We start from the raw sequence: 20,102 nt of genomic DNA, 5'->3' as shown, positions 1-20,102 counted from the left end.
CCGGGATGACCCACCAAGGTTGGACTACCCCGGGGCTCGAACCCAGGGGTAGTCCAACCTTGGACACACCTCCTCCGATACATGTGGAGTCACCAGCCGCTTCTTTTCACCTGACAGTGAGGAGTTTCACCAGGTGGATGTAGCACGTGGGAGGATCATGCTATTCCCCCCAGTTCTCCCTCCCCCCCAAACAGGCTCCGCGACTGACCGACCAGAGGAGGCGCCAGTGCAGTGACCAGGACACATACCCACATCCAGCTTCCCACCCACAGACACAGCCAATTGTGACTGTAGGGATGTCCAACCAAGCTGGAGGCAACACAGGGATTCAAACCAGCGATCCCCATGTTGGTAGGCAACAGAATAGACTGCTACACCACCCAGACGCTTAAAGTACATGAGTAATTTGACTCCGGTTCACAGCAGCTTCTAGCACTTGAATACATCACTCACACACAAAAACTAAAAAGAAAACCAAAAGAAATAAATGGAAGAAAAACAGCACATTGGAGACCAGCACATCTGCACAACGGCACACTGGAGACCAACACGTCTACACAACAGCACACTGGAGACCAACACGTCTCCACAACAGCACACTGGAGACCAGCATGTCTACACAACAGCACAGTGGAGACCAGCAACTGCACAAAGGCACACTGGAGACCAGCACATCTGCACAACAGCACACTGGAGACCAGCACGTCTGTACAACAGCACACTGGAGACCAGCACATCTGCACAACAGCACACTGAAGACCAGCACATCTGCACAACAGCACACTGGAGACCAGCATGTCTACACAACAGCACAGTGGAGACCAGCACGTCTGAACAAAGGCACACTGGAGACCAGCACGTCTACACAACAGCACACTGGAGACCAGCACGTCTACACAACAGCACACTGGAGACCAGCACGTCTGCACAACGGCACACTGGAGACCAGCACGTCTGCACAACGGCACAGTGGAGACCAGCACGTCTGCACAACGGCACACTGGAGACCAGCACGTCTGTACAATGGCACACTGGAGACCAGTACGTCTACACAACGGCACACTGGAGACCAGCATGTCTGCACAACAGCACAGTGGAGACCAGCATGTCTGCACAACAGCACACTGGAGACCAGCATGTCTACACAAAGGCACACTGGAGACCAGCACGTCTGCACAACGGCACACTGGAGACCAGCACGTCTACACAACAGCACACTGGAGACCAGCACGTCTACACAACAGCACAGTGGAGACCAGCACGTCTGCACAACAGCACAGTGGAGACCAGCATGTCTGCACAACAGCACACTGGAGACCAGCATGTCTACACAAAGGCACACTGGAGACCAGCACGTCTGCACAACAGCACACTGGAGACCAGCATGTCTGCACAACAGCACACTGGAGACCAGCACATCTGCACAACAGCACACTGGAGACCAGCATGTCTATTCAACGGCACACTGGAGACCAGCACGTCTGCACAACGGCACACTGGAGACCAGCACGTCTGCACAACAGCACACTGGAGACCAGCATGTCTGCACAACGGCACACTGGAGACCAGCACGTCTGTACAATGGCACACTGGAGACCAGCACGTCTACACAACAGCACACTGGAGACCAGCACGTCTACACAACGGCACACTGGAGACCAGCACGTCTACACAACAGCACACTGGAGACCAGCACGTCTGCACAACAGCACAGTGGAGACCAGCATGTCTGCACAACAGCACACTGGAGACCAGCACGTCTACACAACAGCACAGTGGAGACCAGCACGTCTGTACAACAGCACACTGGAGACCAGCATGTCTATACAACAGCACACTGGAGACCAGCATGTCTATACAACAGCACACTGGAGACCAGCATGTCTATACAACAGCACAGTGGAGACCAGCACATCTGTACAACAGCACACTGGAGACCAGCACGTCTACACAACAGCACAGTGGAGACCAGCACATCTGTACAACAGCACACTGGAGACCAGCATGTCTATACAACAGCACACTGGAGACCAGCACGTCTACACAACAGCACACTGGAGACCAGCATGTCTATACAACAGCACACTGGAGACCAGCATGTCTGTACAACAGCACACTGGAGACCAGCATGTCTATACAACAGCACACTGGAGACCAGCATGTCTATACAGCAGCACACTGGAGACCAGCATGTCTATACAGCAGCACACTGGAGACCAGCACGTCTGTACAACAGCACACTGGAGACCAGCACGTCTGTACAACAGCACACTGGAGACCAGCATGTCTATACAACAGCACACTGGAGACCAGCACGTCTGTACAACAGCACACTGGAGACCAGCATGTCTGCACAATAGCACAGTGGAGACCAGCACGTCTGTACAATGGCACACTGGAGACCAGCACGTCTACACAACAGCACGCTGGAGACCAGCACGTCTACTGAACAGCACGCTGGAGACCAGTACGTCTGCACAACAGCACACTGGAGACCAGCACGTCTGCACAACAGCACACTGGAGACCAGCATGTCTGCACAATAGCACACTGGAGACCAGCACGTCTACACAACAGCACAGTGGAGACCAGCACGTCTGCACAACAGCACACTGGAGACCAGCATGTCTATACAACAGCACACTGGAAACCAGCACGTCTGTACAACGGCACACTGGAGACCAGCACGTCTACACAACAGCACACTGGAGACCAGCACGTCTACACAACAGCACACTGGAGACCAGCATGTCTGCACAATAGCACACTGGAGACCAGCACGTCTACACAACAGCAAAGTGGAGACCAGCACGTCTGTACAACAGCACACTGGAGACCAGCATGTCTATACAACAGCACACTGGAGACCAGCATGTCTATACAACAGCACACTGGAGACCAGCACGTCTACACAACAGCACACTGGAGACCAGCATGTCTGCACAACAGCACACTGGAGACCAGCACGTCTGCACAACAGCACACTGGAGACCAGCACGTCTGCACAACAGCACACTGGAGACCAGCACGTCTACACAACAGCACACTGGAGACCAGCATGTCTGCACAACAGGTATGTCGCTACTATAGAGTTTTGTTAGGGTTGGGTAATCAACAACCTGTGCCCATATATTATACCATATTGCTTATATACAATATTGCCCATACATAAGAATATGTATGGGCAATATACCATACCACAACTCCACAACCCATCATGGCCATATACAATGCTATATACTCCTGATATATTACACTATATTATCTTATGTACCAAAAGTATACACTATATATTCACCTGCCATCCACCTCACAAGTACATATGTACTATAATATATACCTATGTTACAACCACAACAATAACAGCAATCGTTTGTAACCAGTATACTGCAGTTGTATGTGTATTTACAATGGTACATTTGTGTTGCACATGTGGTTTAAAAAGTAGAGTACATGGTAGACATGTAGGTCACACATTTCGACCAGAGGGGGCTATTTACAGTGTGGTATTTACGTAATGCGTCAAATTTATTTGTATAGCCCAGTATCACAAATTACAAATGTGCCTCAGTGCGCCTTACAGCAACACAACATCCTGTCCTTAGACCCTCACATGGGATAAGGAACAATTGCCTAAAAACCTTTAACTGGGAGAAGAAACAGGAAGAAACCTCAGGGAGAGCAAAAGAGGAGGATCTCTCTCCCAAGACGCACAATATGCAATGATGTTGTGTTTACACAATTTACACAATACAAGGGTGGCACAGTGGTCAGCACCGTTGCCTCACAGCAAGAAGGTCCTGGGTTCAAACCCCAGGATATCCCAGGTCCTTTCTGTGTGGCGTTTGCATGTTCTTCCCGTGTCTGTGTGGGTTTCCTCCGGGTGCTCCGGTTTCCTCCCACCATTAAAAGGCATGCATGTTAGGGTTAATACTCCTGCCTGTGCCCCTGAGCAAGGGAAATGGAAAGAAGAACTAGAGTTGGTCCCTGGGTGCTGCAGCGCTCCTATACGATAGGATGGGTTACATGCAGAAGACCAATTCATTGTAAGAATACAATTCGTTTTAAGAATACAATGTCAGATGAAGTGGCTTTCATTCTTTCATCCAATGACAGAGGACAAATAACAGAAGGATCATGGAATTATAAGATATATGAAGAATATGATGAGGAGAATGCCAAGCAGTGTCCAGGTGCCACCAGAACAGCCCAGGATCTGAGCCACGTGACCACCATCACCATGTAGACCTGACAAAAGGACAGACTGCACATGCACACAGGGGAGACTCACATGACACCATTTACATGCACGGGTGAAGAGACAAGAAAAACCATTAGTAACACATCGGAGTGAGAAAAGGCTTAACATTGAAACCGGATATGAAATTATAATACATACATATATATATAGATATATATATATTCACACACACAAACACACACATACACACATATATACACACACACACACACACACATATATATATATATATACACACACACACACACACACACACACATATATATACACACACACACACACACAAACAATATACACTCACTGGCCACTTTATTAGGTACACCTTGCTAGTACCGGGTTGGACCCCCTTTTGCCTTCAGAACTGCCTTAATCCTTCGTGGCATAGATTCAACAAGGTACTGGAAACATTCCTCAGAGAGTTTAGTCCATATTGACATGATAGCATCACGCAGTTGCTGCAGATTTGTCGGCTGCACATCCATGATGCGAATCTCCCGGTCCACCACATCCCAAAGGTGCTCTATTGGATTGAGATCTGGTGACTGTGGAGGCCATTTGAGTACAGTGAACTCATTGTCATGTTCAAGAAACCAGTCTGAGATGATTCGAGCTTTATGACATGGCGCGTTATCCTGTTGGAAGTAGCCATCAGAAGATGGGAACACTGTGGTCATAAAGGGATGGAAATGGCCAGCAACAATACTCAGGTAGGCTGTGGCGTTGACACGATGCTCAATTGGTACTAAGGGGCCCAAAGTGTGCCAAGAAAATATCCCCTACACCATTACACCACCACCACCAGCCTGAACCGTTGATACAAGGCAGGATGGATCCATGCTTTCATGTTGTTGACGCCAAATTCTGACCCTACCATCCGAATGTCGCAGCAGAAATCGAGACTCATCAGACCAGGCAACGTTTTTCTAATCTTATATTGTCCAATTTTGGTGAGCCTGTGCGAATTGTAGCCTCAGTTTCCTGTTCTTAGCTGACGGGAGTGGCACCCGGTGTGGTCTTCTGCTGCTGTAGCCCATCTGCCTCAAGGTTCGACGTGTTGTGCGTTCAGAGATGCTCTTCTGCATACCTCGGTTGTAATGAGTGGTTATTTGAGTTACTGTTGCCTTTCTATCAGCTCGAACCAGTCTGGCCATTCTCCTCTGACCTCTGGCATCAACAAGGTATTTTTGCCCGCAGAACTGCCGCTCACTGGATACTTTCTCTTTTTCGGACCATTCTCTGTAAACCCTAGAGATGGTTGTGCGTGAAAATCCCAGTAGTTCAGCAGTTTCTGAAATACTCAGACCAGCCCGTCTGGCACCAACCAACCATGCCACGTTCAAAGTCACTTAAATCACCTTTCTTCCCCATTCTGATGCTCGGTTTGAACTGCAGCAGATCGTCTTGACGATGTCTACATGCCTAAATGCATTGAGTTGCTGCCATGTGATTGGCTGATTAGAAATTTGCGTTAACGAACAGTTGGACAGGTGTGCCTAATAAAGTGGCCAGTGAGTGTATATATATATATATACACACACACACATATATATACACACACACTATATATATATATATACATATATTATATATATATATAAACACACACACACACACACACACACATATATATATATATATATAATAAAAGTGATGAGGAGGATGGAGGATGCCAAGCAGTTTCGTGGTGGCAATCACCGTCACCGTGGAGACCTTGAAGAAGGACAGACTTGATAATTTGCTGGTGCCCCCGGCGGCGGCCATCAGGCCTCTGGAGCTTGTTCAGAAAGCTGCAGCTCATCTGGTGTTCAACCGCTCTAAGTTCTCCCACACAACTCCCCTTCTCATGTCCCTACACTGGCTCCCAGTAGCTGCTCACATCCCGTTTAAGACTCTGGTTCTAGCCTACAGGGCAGTGAAAGGAACAGCTCCTTCCTATCTCCAGGCCATGGTCAAGCCCTACACCCCCCCCGACCACTTGGCTCTGCTGCCTCGGGACGCCTGGTTGCCCCGTCGCTCAGAGGGCCCTGCTGTCGATCGACCTGGTCCCGGCTCTGTTGTGTCCTGGCCCCACAGTGGTGGACTGAACTCCCCACTAATGTCAGGACAGCGGAGTCGCTGCCCATCTTTCGGTGCAGGTTGAAAACTCACCTCTTCAAGAACTACTACCCTGTTACTTGTTCTTGGCACTTATTGTATTCACTCATTAGAAAAAAAAACCCTCTGTCTTACGGTTTTACTTAAGCTCTGGTTTTGCTCTTAGATGCTTGTTCAGATGCACTTGTGACCTCTGATGACTAGTAGTTCTCCTGATTTCCCACGTTAAATGATGCACTTATTGTAAGTCGCTTTGTGTTGACATATATGAAATGTGTGCTCTCAATTGTAGAAGTAAACCTATATTTTTGTATTAACACATTGGCAGACGTGAGTACATACGTGTACTGTGTGATGGACAATGATGGCAGCCAATGAAATGCGCCGAGATTGACACATGGTCTGTGCGTATATAACAGTGCACCTGTCAGTAAAGTTTCTCTTTCTACGTTGATTCCAGTAAGAGAAGAACTGACGCCCTACTGTGTGTGTATTTATTCCTCTGTTGTAGAGCCGAAGGAACGGAGAAGACCGTAGGTTCACACTTTAGCCGTGTAGGCAACTTTCTTTAATCCACGGTAAATCAGAGAGCAACCAAACCACAGCTCGACTGAGCGGAGGTGGCAAGAATAATCAGAAAACTGGCTGGACAACCATAACTTAACCCTGCGTTAACCTGCCAGGGCAACCATGACTTAACCCTTAGTTCCTGGGTTGAATTCTGTCCCCAATACGTGTCCACCACATGAGCCCCCCCAGAATTCGCCCTAGTAATCGAAGTCAGGCAGGCGCGGGGGGACAACAGGCCGTCCGCGGCGGCTCCGGATAACAGGGGCCGGAGTGTCTCTGGGAGGCATTGACGCGGGCCTGTGGAGGTCGGCCTGAGGAGCAGAAGAGGCAGCTCGGGCCTCCACGGGGGGAGGAGGCGGAGCCGGGGGACGACCGCGACGAGGAGGTTGGGCTAACTCCAACGGCTGCGTCAAGTCCAGGTGTGCGGGTTTAACTCGGTCCACTGAAACATGCTCGGCCGTGCCCCCAAAATCCACCACCAGGTGCTTAGTTCCCCGTTCCAGGACGCGGAAGGGGCCGTCATAAGGGGGTTGCAGAGGGGGGCGGTGTGCGTCGTGACGGATGAACACGTAGTCCGCTGACTGCAGACCTGGGGGCACCTGGGACACCGGCGAGCCGTGTTGGGCGGTAGGGACGGGTGTGAAAGCTCTGACCCCGTCCAGCAAGGAGGCTCGTTGGTCCACAGCTGACCAGGGACGCGTTGCATTGGGCATGAAATCGCCTGGGACTCGCAGCGGCGTGCCGTACACCAGCTCCGCAGAGGAGGCTTGTAGGTCTTCCTTCGGGGCGGTCCGCAGGCCCAGCATGACCCATGGGAGCTTGTCGACCCAGTTGCAGTCCTTGAGAGTAGCCCGAAGCGCAGCCTTCATGGACCGGTGGAAGCGCTCACATAGGCCGTTCGCCTGAGGGTGGTAGGCGGTAGTGCGATGAAGCTTGACGCCCAGAGCCTCACCCACAGCACTCCATAGCTCTGAGGTAAACTGTGGCCCGCGGTCAGATGAAAGGTCGGAAGGCGTACCGAAACGTGAGACCCACGACCCAATAAAAGCCCGGGCCACATCAGCAGACGTCGTGGATGCCAGGGGAACAGCTTCAGGCCAGCGCGTAGTCCTGTCCACCACAGTGAAGAGGTAGGTGAACCCATGGGAGGGGGGTAGGGGACCAACCAGGTCGACGTGGACATGGTCAAATCGTCTCTCCGGCACTGCGAAGCGTTCCAGGGGCGCCTTAATGTGGCGGTGTATCTTAGCCCGCTGACAGGCAACACACGAGTCGGCCCACGCTTTCACGTCTCTCTTAAGTCCCTCCCACACAAACTTAGCAGAGGTCAGGCGCACGGATGGCTTACCGCCTGGATGAGAGAGGCCGTGCACAGCTTCAAATACGGGGCGTCTCCAGCTGTACGGGACGATGGGCCTGGGCTGTCCTGTGGAGACGTCACACAGGAGGGTGGCACCTGTGTCGCTGAAAGGAACGTCCTGCAGGCGGAGCCCCGTGTCGGAGGCCCGGAGACGGAGGATGCTCGGGTCCGTGGCCTGGTCAACGGCCATCTGTGCATAGTCAAGGCCTAGGTGGACCGCTCCAATCACTGCCCTAGAGAGGCAGTCAGCTACCTGGTTAGACTTACCAGCGACGTGCTGGATGTCGGTAGTGAATTCCGAAATGTAGGAGAGTTGTCGCTGCTGGCGAGCGGACCATGGCTCGGCCGTCTTGGACATGGCAAACGTGAGGGGCTTGTGGTCCACGTACGCAGTAAACTCGCGGCCCTCTAGCAGGAAACGGAAATGCCGGACAGCGAGCCAGAGACCGAGGAGTTCCCTGTCAAAAGTACTATACTTGCGCTCTCGGGGTGTAAGCTGGCGACTGAAAAAGGCCAAAGGCTGCCAAGCCCCCCCCACCCACTGTTCGTGAACCGCACCAACAGCATAGTCCGATGCATCCGTGGTTATGGAAATAGGCGCTGTAGGTGAAGGATGCGCTAGCAGGGTAGCCTGGGAGAGCGCAGCTTTAGTCTCGGTGAACGCACGGTCCCGCTCTGCTGTCCAGTCGACCGCCTGGTTGGGGGACATGCCTTTCAGCGCCTCGTACAGTGGCCGGATGATAAAGGCGGCTCGGGGAATGAAGCGGTGGTAGAATGTCACCATCCCGATGAACTCCCTGAGCGCACGAGCTGTTTGGGGGCGCGGAAAGGCCGCCACCGCTTCCACCTTTGAGGGCAGGGGGACTGCCCCGTCCCCAGTGATGCGATGCCCGAGGAAATCAATGGCTGTCAGCCCGAACCGGCACTTCGCCGGGTTGACGATCAGCCCATGCTGGCTGAGGCGTGTGAAGAGGGCATGAAGATGGGACAGGTGTTCTTCCTTGGAGGCGCTGGCGATGAGTATGTCGTCCAAATAGACGAAGAGGAAAGGAAGGCCACGGAGCACTGAATCCATCAGCCGCTGAAAGGACTGGGCCGCGTTTTTGAGTCCAAATGGCATTCGTAGGAATTCAAATAGGCCGAATGGGGTAGTCACCGCTGTCTTGGGGATGTCTGAGGGGTGCACGGGAACTTGATGATAACCACGGACCAGGTCGACTTTTGAGAAGACGCATTTGCCAGACAGGTTTGCAGAAAAGTCCTGGATATGCGGGACAGGATAGCGGTCGGGCGTGGTGGCGTCATTTAGTCGGCGGTAGTCCCCGCATGGGCGCCAACCTCCATCAGGCTTAGCGACGATGTGGAGTGGGGACGCCCACGGGCTGTCAGAGCGGCGGATGATCCCCATGCGTTCCAGGTGCTCGAACTCAGACTTGGCAATGGCGAGTTTGGCGGGGTCGAGACGCCTGGCTCTGGTGTAGACCGGGGGCCCCTTCGTAGCAATGTGATGCTCCACCCCATGCTTAGCGGTGGGTGCAGAGAAGGTAGGCTGGGTGAGGTCAGGGAACTCAGCGAGGAGGCGGGTGAACTTGTCTGCCTCTGAGAGAGAGTTGGCTAGACCTGCATAGGCCGCTTCCCTCCGCGTACATGCGAAGGAGGAGAAGGTTAAGGCATCGACCAGACGGCTGTTCTGAATGTCCACTAGCAAACCGTAAGCGCACAAAAAATCAGCTCCGAGGAGGGGAAGCGTTACATTGGCCATGACGAACTCCCACGTGAAACGTTGTCCACCAAAACACAGTTCTACAGACCGCACGCCGTAGGTGTGGATAGGGCTGCCGTCAGCCGTCGCCAACTGGGGGCCCCGCTCCCCGCCCATGATGTCGACGTCAGTAGCAGGGAGCACGCTTCTCTGTGCGCCCGTGTCACAAAGAAATCGCCGACCGGAGATGGTGTCGAGGATGAAGAGTAGCCTGCTCGTATCGCCAACACTCATGGCCACTACTGAGTGTTGGCCCTCTCGTTTCCCGTCGGCCTGTAGTTGCAGGGGGAACGGCACCGTTTAGCTTTCGCACCAAATCGAGCGTGGTACATACAGAGTCCAGAGGGCTTGTAGCGGTCTGATGCTGTGGCGCCACCGTCGGGCCACGCCCGCGATGTCGGCGGGGGGCCAGTGAAGGTAGGAGCCAGCACCCCGGCATGGGAGGAACGTTGTGTAGCGACGAAGAATCGGTCAGCCTCCTTTGCCAGCTCACGGGGATCAGTGATGGTGGAGTTAGCGAGCGCAGTCTGGACGTGGGGCGGCATGTTGCGCAGAAACAGCTCCATAAACAGGAAACATGGCTTTTCTTGACCCAGTAGGTTTAACATCCTGCTCATTAGCTCCGATGGTTTGCCATCTCCCAAGCCCTGAATTGCGAAGAGGCGACGTGCTCTCTCCGTTGTTGACAGTTCAAAAGTTTCAAGGAGGAGATGTTTAAGTGCGGCGTATTTACCATCGGCCGGTGGGTTGGTTATGAAACCGCTTATCCTGGAAGCCGTAGCGCACCCCAGCGCTGCCAATACGTAGTAGTACCTGGTCTCGTCTGCTGTTATGTCTCTGAGCGCGAACTGTGCCTCAGCCTGCGCGAACCATGTAGCCGCGGAAGACTCCCAAAACTCCGGCAGTTTAATTGCAACGGCGTTCGTAGCCATAATGTGTGTGGTTTCAGAAAACTTATCCGAAAACCGACGTCGGGGTCACCAGTGTAGAGCCGAAGGAACGGAGAAGACCGTAGGTTCACACTTTAGCCGTGTAGGCAACTTTCTTTAATCCACGGTAAATCAGAGAGCAACCAAACCACAGCTCGACTGAGCGGAGGTGGCAAGAATAATCAGAAAACTGGCTGGACAACCATAACTTAACCCTGCGTTAACCTGCCAGGGCAACCATGACTTAACCCTTAGTTCCTGGGTTGAATTCTGTCCCCAATACGTGTCCACCACACTGTAAAGTTAACATTTACTTCTGTCTAGCACTGGGTCTGCACGCCAGAATCGCTTAACAGTTCAACTCTGACAGCAGGTTCTGGGCCCAGAGTTACCCAGAGGTAGTTATCAAGCGATTTGCCCCCGAGAGACATACCGCAACGTACCGCGTGTGTGGGCTAGCATGCTAGCACCATGACCAGGAGGGTCGCCGAGTCAAACAGCAGGGACGGGAGACCCGGGATGGGAAGATCGAGCAGCCGTTGGTCTCGACTAGTGTTTGACGGAGATGAAAATAACTATGAACTGAGGGAGACGACATTTTTTTGGGGCATCTTGGGTTACAAGGGCTAAAGGACACTATTTTAAACGAACCTACCGACGATGATGGACGGGCAGCAGATGGAGCGGAAAAGGCCGAGAGGTCTACGCGGAGCTAATCCGGTTTCTGGATGATAGAAGTGTGTCGCTGGTAATGCGGGAAGCAGCGGACGATGGGCGAGAAGCGCTGAAAATGCTGAGAGACTATTATGCAGGGAAAGGGAAGCCGCGGATCATTAGCCTGTATACGGAACTGACGTCACTTCAGCATGTATACGGAACTGACGTCACTTCAGCCTGTATACGGAACGGACGTCACTTCAGCAGTGGAGCAGTGAGCGTGTGACTGAATACGTTCTCCGCGCAGAGACAGCCCGCACCGCATGGAGAAACGCTGGTGTGATACTGAGTGATGGGCTGCTAGTAGCAATGATTTTGAAGGGACTACCAGAAGCATTCAAACCGTTCGCCATTCATGTCACGCAAAGTGATGTGACGAGGTCTTTTGCCCAATTCAAAACGAAACTACGGAGCCACGAGGACACTGGGAACATGCGCACAACAGCACCCGACCAAAACGTCATGAAGGCGCGAGTGCAGCCGAGTGCGAGACCCGCTCTGGCGCCTGCTGGTGATCGGCGAGCCGCGAGTGCGGACATAGTGTGCTTCAGATGTGGCCTTAAAGGACACAATGCCAGGACATGTCAACGCAAGCAGTGGTGTGTTGTCGGTGCAAAAGCACCACACATCGGGACGCAATCTGCAGACGGAGACAGCGGCGGGACGACGCGCGACAAGTGTCCGAGGAGGCGAGCAAGAAGGTGGATGCATTCCTGACGAGAGACGGGGACCAGCCAGGGCGCGGTGTCAAGATGAGAGGTCTGATGGTGGACACGGGAGCAACTTCACATATCATCACGGATATAGCAAAGCTCAAGAACTTCAACGACAGGTTCCAGGCCGAGACACACAGCGTGGAGTTGGCTGATGGCACAAGGAGCCACGGAATCGCAGAGCGCAGAGGAGACGCAGAGGGCGACGTCACAACACGACGCTGAGACGGGCGTACTCCGCTCTGCCAGCGGAGCGACCGTAATCTTCAGGGGAGGAAAGGACGGTCTACGAGACAGAGACGGTACACAATTCCACATTCACGAGCATAACAGACTATACTACTTGCACACAGTAAGCGATGAATGTGATGACCAATGTAAAGCGTGTTTTGATATGCAGACATGGCATGAGATTCTAGGGCACCGTCATTACGATGGTATTCAGAAATTACAAAATGTTGTTGATGGTATGATAATCAAGGGCAAAGTAGACAAACCTACCCTACATTGCGAAGTGTGCACTCAGGGAAAATATATCCAAACTAGGAATAGGTAGCCTGATGTGAGAGCCAAAGCAGCTCTAGAGTTGGTACACACAGATCTAGCGGGACCAATAGACCCAGAGTCCAGAGACGGGTATAGGTTTGCGTTATCATTCACTGATGAGTATTCCAGTGCAGTGTTCGTGTACTTTCTAAAGAATAAGAGTGACACAGTGCAAGCAACAGAGAAGTTTCTTGGTGACACAGCCCCATACGGGAAAATTAAATGTATCAGATCTGATAATGGTACAGAATTCATGGGAAAGAATTACCAGGCACTGCTCAGCAGAAATGCAATTAGGCATGAGACCTCAGCACCATACTCATCACATCAGAATGGTACAGCTGAGTGAAACTGGCAAACCCTGTTTGACATGGCAAGGTGTATGCTAATAGAGAGCGAGTTGCCAAAAGTGTTATGGACCTATGCAGTGCAAACAGCAGCTGTAGTGAGGAACAGATGATTTTGCAATCGCACAAAACAGATGCCTTACTTAATGTTGACAGGAAAACGGTCTAACATTTCTAGGATGCAAAGGTTTGGGTCAGCGTGTTATGCCGATAAACATGACAAGAGAAAACTAGACAGTGTGAGAAAGGAATCTTTGTCGGGTACGACAAGAATAGCCAAGCCTACATGGTCTATTATCCTGACAATGGGAAAGTGCAGAAGCACAGACTGGTTAAGTTTGTGACAAAAACAATTCCAGAGCAGCAGACACAGACTGACATGATGCCTGATGACGATGACTTCGAGGTGCAGAATAGGGCTAGAAAGACCAGGCAAAATACTGATGTTAGTCCAGGATGTACTCAGAGCCAGGTCCCAGTAACTTGGTCTGAGGTGAACAGCAAAACACAGACGGGTGAGCCCAGCCATGAGCCTACACGATACCCTTTTAGAGGGAGGAAGAAACCAGGTTATTTAAGTGAATATGTATCTGATGAGGAGAGTGATGATCAGGTACTGACGAACATAGATTACTGTTACAGACTGATGTGTAATGTACCGCTAACATTCAGGGAAGTGGTAACCTCAACTAACTCAAAGGAATGGATTAATGCAATGGATGATGAAATGCAATCGCTCTGACAAATACAAGGCACGATATGTAGCTAAGGGATACAGTCAAAAGATGGGTATAGACTATGAGGAGACATTTTCTCCTGCTGCTAACTTGACCACTATCAGAGTATTGATGCAAAAAGCAGTGCAGGAAAACCTGATTTTACATCAGATGGATGTCAAAACTGCCTACCTACATGCACCAATAGATTGCGAGATTTTCCTGGAACAACCAGACTTAGCTCCTCTAAGTTGAGTATCGGTTAACAGATGAGAGCTAATGTTAAGCTAGGCTAACGCCTGAAGCTACATGGCTATGTAGTTAATGTATTTCTGTTTGTACTTTATATCTAGCTCTTACGGTGGTTTGGAGTTTTTAAATAAATGAAAAATCATCAGTTGAAGTGTTGACCATCATTTGGTGGGGATGCTACAGTAAGAGCTTAACCTGCCCCTGCTACATCACGCTGCCTATGTCATCCAAGGCTGGCGCGACACGGCGCGGCGCACAAAGCGCAGTGAGTTGCAGCACGTTGTGTGATGGCCAAGGGAGACGGAAAGGATAGCATACAGCTACACGCAAAATGGATGACAGTACGGAACAGATAAATAAGCTACAAACGGCAATACAAGAAAGTAGAAGTTTACTGCACCAAGGGGAATGTGAAGACGTGTTTAGGCAGGAATTAAAGGAGATAAATGAAAGCACGGAAAACCGACTAGGTGAGCTTCCGCATGAAATGGGTAATGATGAGCTAACTTGACCACGACGTTCAGAACGTCCTCCCAAGCCCACGGAGAAAATGCTAGCTCACCAAAGGGAGGAACTAAGTAAAAAGGAAAAAAAGACTGCTTAGCCTGTATGAACAATGGAACAGTCAAATCAGAGCATCCAAAGAAAATTTAAAGAAAGACATATCAGAACGTGAATTGGCTACTATGGCAGACACCATCGAAAAAGGAACGAATGAAGTTATGAAAATGTATGATGAAATAAGAGAGCGAGTTACACCATCCACTGAACTTAGACGCAAAATTGATGCATGCGAGGCTCTAAGTAAAGACATTGTGAAAATAGTCTTTGAATGCCTATCAGCGATAGATGGCGAGTTTGATGAAGAGCTCAAAAGGCGCCGTCTTCGTCAGCTATGAGCCCATGACTATGCTCACTCCATATATGATACTACCTCTTAGTCAGGAGCTAATCAGCACTCTGAATCCATGAGCATAGCTGCAAAAAGGGCTGAGGCAGCTGCAGAGCTTACTGCAAAAGAAGCACAATACAAAATAATGCAAGAAGAAAGAAAGCAGGGAGAAAAAATAAGAATGATGGAAGAACAACATAGAAAGGAGCTAGACATACAGCGATCTGAATTAGAGCGTCTACAAGCAGAAAAGGACATGGAGGATGTTCGTGCTAGACTGGAGATCTATAACGGAGAACTCAAGCAGCAAAGTGTTAGTCAGCCCATACAACAGAATAACAGGCAGCTTGATTTCAATGCACTCATAGACCATCCAGTTCACTACATCAAATGGAAAGCCTCATTCAAGTCTCGTATTGACGAAATTAGTATTTCCTCGGCCGATAAGCTCTGTTACTTAAAGAAATACATCAGTGGCCCTGCTCTTAAATGCCTTGAAGGCACTTCTTATAGAGACGATGATGAGGCATATAGAGATGCATGGAATAAGCTCAACCAACGCTATGGTCAGCCTTTTATCATACAACGAGCTTTCAGAGGCAAGCTGTCAAAATGGCCGAAAATACAGCCGAAAGATGCAGAAGGCTTAAGAACATTTGCTGATTTCCTGAATGCCTGTCTACAAGCCACGCCTGATGTGAAGGGCCTAGAAATATTAAATGACTTTGAAGAAAACCAAAAGCTAATGCATAAAGTTCCAGATTGGCTGGCATCCCGTTGGAATCATCAGGTCACAGTGGCACTTATGGACGGTAAAGAGTTTCTCACCTTCCAAGACATTGCTAACTTTGTCACCCTCGAAGCAGAGATAGCATGCAACCCAGTTACTTCCCTACATGCTCTTCACTCATATAATTCATGCTAGGACAGAAGAAGCACAAAGGAATCCAAGGGAAACAAAGCCAATGTCCTCAGCATCCAAACTGCTGTAAATGGTGACAAATCAATATCAAGCGATGGAAAATCAAGACCTCCATGCATGTGGTGCAAAAATGTCAAACATCAACTACCCAAGTGCCCAGACTTCACAGAAAAGTCCTTAAATGATCGACGAACGTATGTAAAAGAAAATAAGCTTTGTTATAGGTGTCTGAAACCAGGTCACAGTGCCAAGGAATGTCGTCACCGCCACGCTTGTGATGTATGCAAGGGAAGACACCCCATCTGTCTCCATGATGAGAACTACAGAGGGTGTGAATGTAGAGAAGGTCCTGTATCCACTGTGAACTCAGCTTCAACCACTCCAGATGAAACCACGGCAGCAATGGCGCTCAATGTCAACAGAGGGGGTCAGTCATGCAGCACTTCTATGATCGTTCCTGTGTGGGTGTCCATGGCCACTGACCCATCAGAAGAGCAGCTTGTTTATGCATTATTGGACACTCAAAGTGACAGCACATTCATCGACAATGAGGTGAGCAATGAATTACAAGCAAATACCCAACCTGTGAAGCTGAAACTTACCACTATGCTTGGAGAGAGCATGATCATGAAGCGTGAAAGGGTATCTGGACTCAGGGTGAGAGGTTACAATTCATGCATCCACATTGATCTTCCTTCTGCATATACAAAATACTGTATGCCAGGGAACCGTGATCATATACCCACTCATGAAACTGCAAGAAGATGGCCTCATTTAACAGCAATCGCTGATAAAGTGCCACCCCTCACCTGTGATGTTGGGCTCTTAATTGGGTTCAACTGTGCCAGAGCATTAACACCCAAACAGGTATTGGCCGGAAAAGACAGCGAGCCCTATGCCATCCTTACAACGGCCACACTTACCTGATAACAGAAAACTTGCTGAAATCAGACTCAGCCATTTACGCTGGAAGTTTAACAGAGATGAGAAATATAAGAAGTACTACACGACATACATGAAGGTAATCATAGAGAGAGGTGATGTTGAAGAAGTGCGAGAAGATGGAATAACAGGCAAACGATGGTACATCCCTCATCATGGCATATACCACCCTAAAAAGCCTGACAAGCTGCATGTTGTATTCGACTGCTCTGCGAAGTGTGGAGGCAAAAGCCTTAATGAACTTCTTCCAGGGCCAGACATTATAAACAACCTCACCGGTGTCCTCCAACGGTTCAGATGGCATCCTGTAGCTCTTATGTGTGATATAGAAAAAATGTTTCATCAGTTCCATGTGCCAGGCCAAGATCACAATTACTTATGTTTCCTATGGTGGAAAGATGGAGATCCAAGCACACAACCCCAGAATTACCGAATGAAAGTCCCATCTTTTCGGTGCAGTGTCGTCCCCTGGCTGCGCGAATTATGCGCTGAAGTACCTAGCCAATGAAAACAGACTCTCATACCCAGTAGGATCGCAGTTTATGGAAAGAGACTTTTACGTGGACGATGGAGTCACAAGTACGGATACCGTGGAAAAGGCCATTCAGTTGGCACAGGAGGCAAGAGAAATATGCGCCAAGGGTGGTTTCCGTCTCCACAAATTTGTCTCAAACAACCATGCTGTCCTACAGAGTATACCCCCATCAGAGTGGGCGACAGGTGCCAAGACAAAGGATTTTACTTTCTCTGACACACCAGTAGAGCGAGCTCTAGGGATTCACTGAAGCATAGACAGGGATAGTTTCAGATTCAACAACACTTTGACAAACCAATCAGGGACACGTACAGGCATATTGGCTACTGTCGCATCAATATTTGACCGTCTTGGCTTCCTTGCGCCATATGCCCTTACTGGGAAGAAGATTCTGCAAGAAATGTGCTGTCAAGATTGTGGCTTGGATGAACCCCTACCAGAAATGTTGAGGCTATGGTGGGAGAGTTGGTAACATGACTTTGCCAACCTAGAGAAGATATATGTAGCTTGATATTACATACCTGTCGATTTTGGAGAAGTCATTGAAACAGAATTGCACCAATTTTCTGACGCAAGCACAAGCGGATACAGGCAGTGTGACTTTGTCATGAATGCACCGCACTCTAGCCATGCAGGTGGCGTGTGGGAGCGCCAGATCAAGACGGTCAGGAGTGTCCTGAACTCTACACTATCACTTTCCCCCAACAGACTCAATGACTCTGCACTACGGACACTGTTCTATGAAGCCATGGCTATAGTCAACAGCGGGCCTCTCACGGTGGATAACTTGCTCAGTCCAGACAGCCTGGAACCCCTCACCCTGCAACGTGAAGCTGGTGTAGGTGGAGAAGGCCGGCCGCATTAGCAGGGGCTCCGGGATAGCTGGTTAGCTCAGAGAGTTGACAGACAACGAAGTGGGATTTCCACATGGCAACTTTATTCTACAGTACTTAACATCGACCATACAATGCCAGGTCTCCATGGCACTAAATTCACTAATCATACATGAGCAGTGGAACATAGATACTAGCATAACCTGCACAAACTCGTTACTGATGAGAGTCCTCTTTGTGGATGTCGGTGGGAGCATGTAACGTGGCTGCTCTGTGTGTACAACGCTCAGCTCTTAGTACAACACACCAAAACAAAAGGAGGCACTGCCTTGTGGCGGTATTCAGTATTGCAGTAATACCACATTTACCAGACTCTGGCTGTTACAACCCCCAATCACCTAATCCAAATGAAGTCCAGCCTAGCACTGCCTCTGCCTGGCACATTCCCCAGAGAAGACTTATGCGGAGCAAAGAGATGGCGATGTGTGCGGTATCTGGCGGAACAGTTCTGGAGCCGCTGGAAATGAGAATATCTTCACAGTATAATGACAAGACAGAGATGGCACTCGCCGAGGAGAAATCTGCAAGTGGGTGATGTTGTAATGGACATTGATGAACTGTCATCTAGAGGTGAGTTGAGACTTGCAAGGGTCATAGAGACTGTCAAGGGTAAGGATGGACTCATAAGAAGAGTAAAAATCTCAATAGGAGACAAGAGACTGAGCAAGAAGCGTGAGCGTCTGGGTAAGCTTTCCATATTGGAGCGCCCAGTGCAGAAGCTAGTCCTGTTGTTAGAGACTTCTTAAGCTCATGACTTTAATGAAACATTGTCATTCTTTCTGTGAAAATTATTCGTAGTTCATGTTGTTTAATGAAACACTCATAATGTTGGTGGGAGTGTTGCTAAACTAATTCTAAGTTTAATTCTTAAGAGATTTCCCTGTTGAACAACCACTTATTCATATTATTGCAGGTCTAATGTTTTAAATATGTATCAAAGTATTTCCTGTTTTGTTTGCTTTGAGGGACTTTTATTCTGAAAGTACGAATTGATTCTTAGTATTTCCTATCGCGAACGAAAGAAGGTACATTAACGGTGAAATGAAATCTCATTAAGTCGAATTTTTATTGTATTAGGACCCTCCGAAGAGGCACAAGGTTAGTGTTCTTTGTATTGTATTGTGTGTTTTTGTGCTTTGATGTAAGTTTGAAACCTTAAGGAACTTCATAGCTCTTCTAAGTTGAGTATCTGTTAACAGATGTGAGCTAATGTTAAGCTAGGCTAACGGTTGAAGCTACATGGCTATGTAGTTAATGTATTTCTGTTTGTGCTTTATATCTAGCTCTTACGGTGGTTTGGAGTTTTTAAATAAATGAAAAATCATCAGTTGAAATGTTGACCATCATTCGGCGGGGATGCTACACCCTGTGAACAAAAACTGAACTACACTAATGATGCAGAAATGTTGAGCGATGCCAGAAAATACGAGATAGTAGGTAGCCTAATCTTTCTGATTAAATGTATGAGAGCCGATCTAAGGTTTACAGTAAGTAAACTGTCACAGTACTTTACTGAGCAAACAGAAGAGCAGTGGATTACTGTAAAACATGTACTGAGATATCTGAAAGGCACAATTGACAAAGAGTTGTGTTACAGGAAATGTGACGATGAGAAACTGTGGCTACAAACGTACAGTGATGCAGATTGGGC

The 20,102-nt window shown here is 49.4% G+C and overlaps 1 protein-coding gene across 1 annotated transcript in view; it reads right to left on the bottom strand.

Annotated features, from left to right (window-relative positions):
* Positions 1–20,102, bottom strand: part of si:ch211-80h18.1 (uncharacterized protein LOC555593 homolog) — a 147,401-nt gene that overhangs the window by 24,895 nt on the left and 102,404 nt on the right. The window lies entirely within an intron of this gene.

The sequence above is a fragment of the Lampris incognitus genome, chromosome 18, assembly GCF_029633865.1.
Source record: "Lampris incognitus isolate fLamInc1 chromosome 18, fLamInc1.hap2, whole genome shotgun sequence".
Classification (NCBI taxonomy): Eukaryota; Metazoa; Chordata; class Actinopteri; order Lampriformes; family Lampridae; genus Lampris; species Lampris incognitus.
Note: the sequence above shows the minus strand (reverse complement) of the source record. Positions and strands in the feature narration are given on the sequence as shown.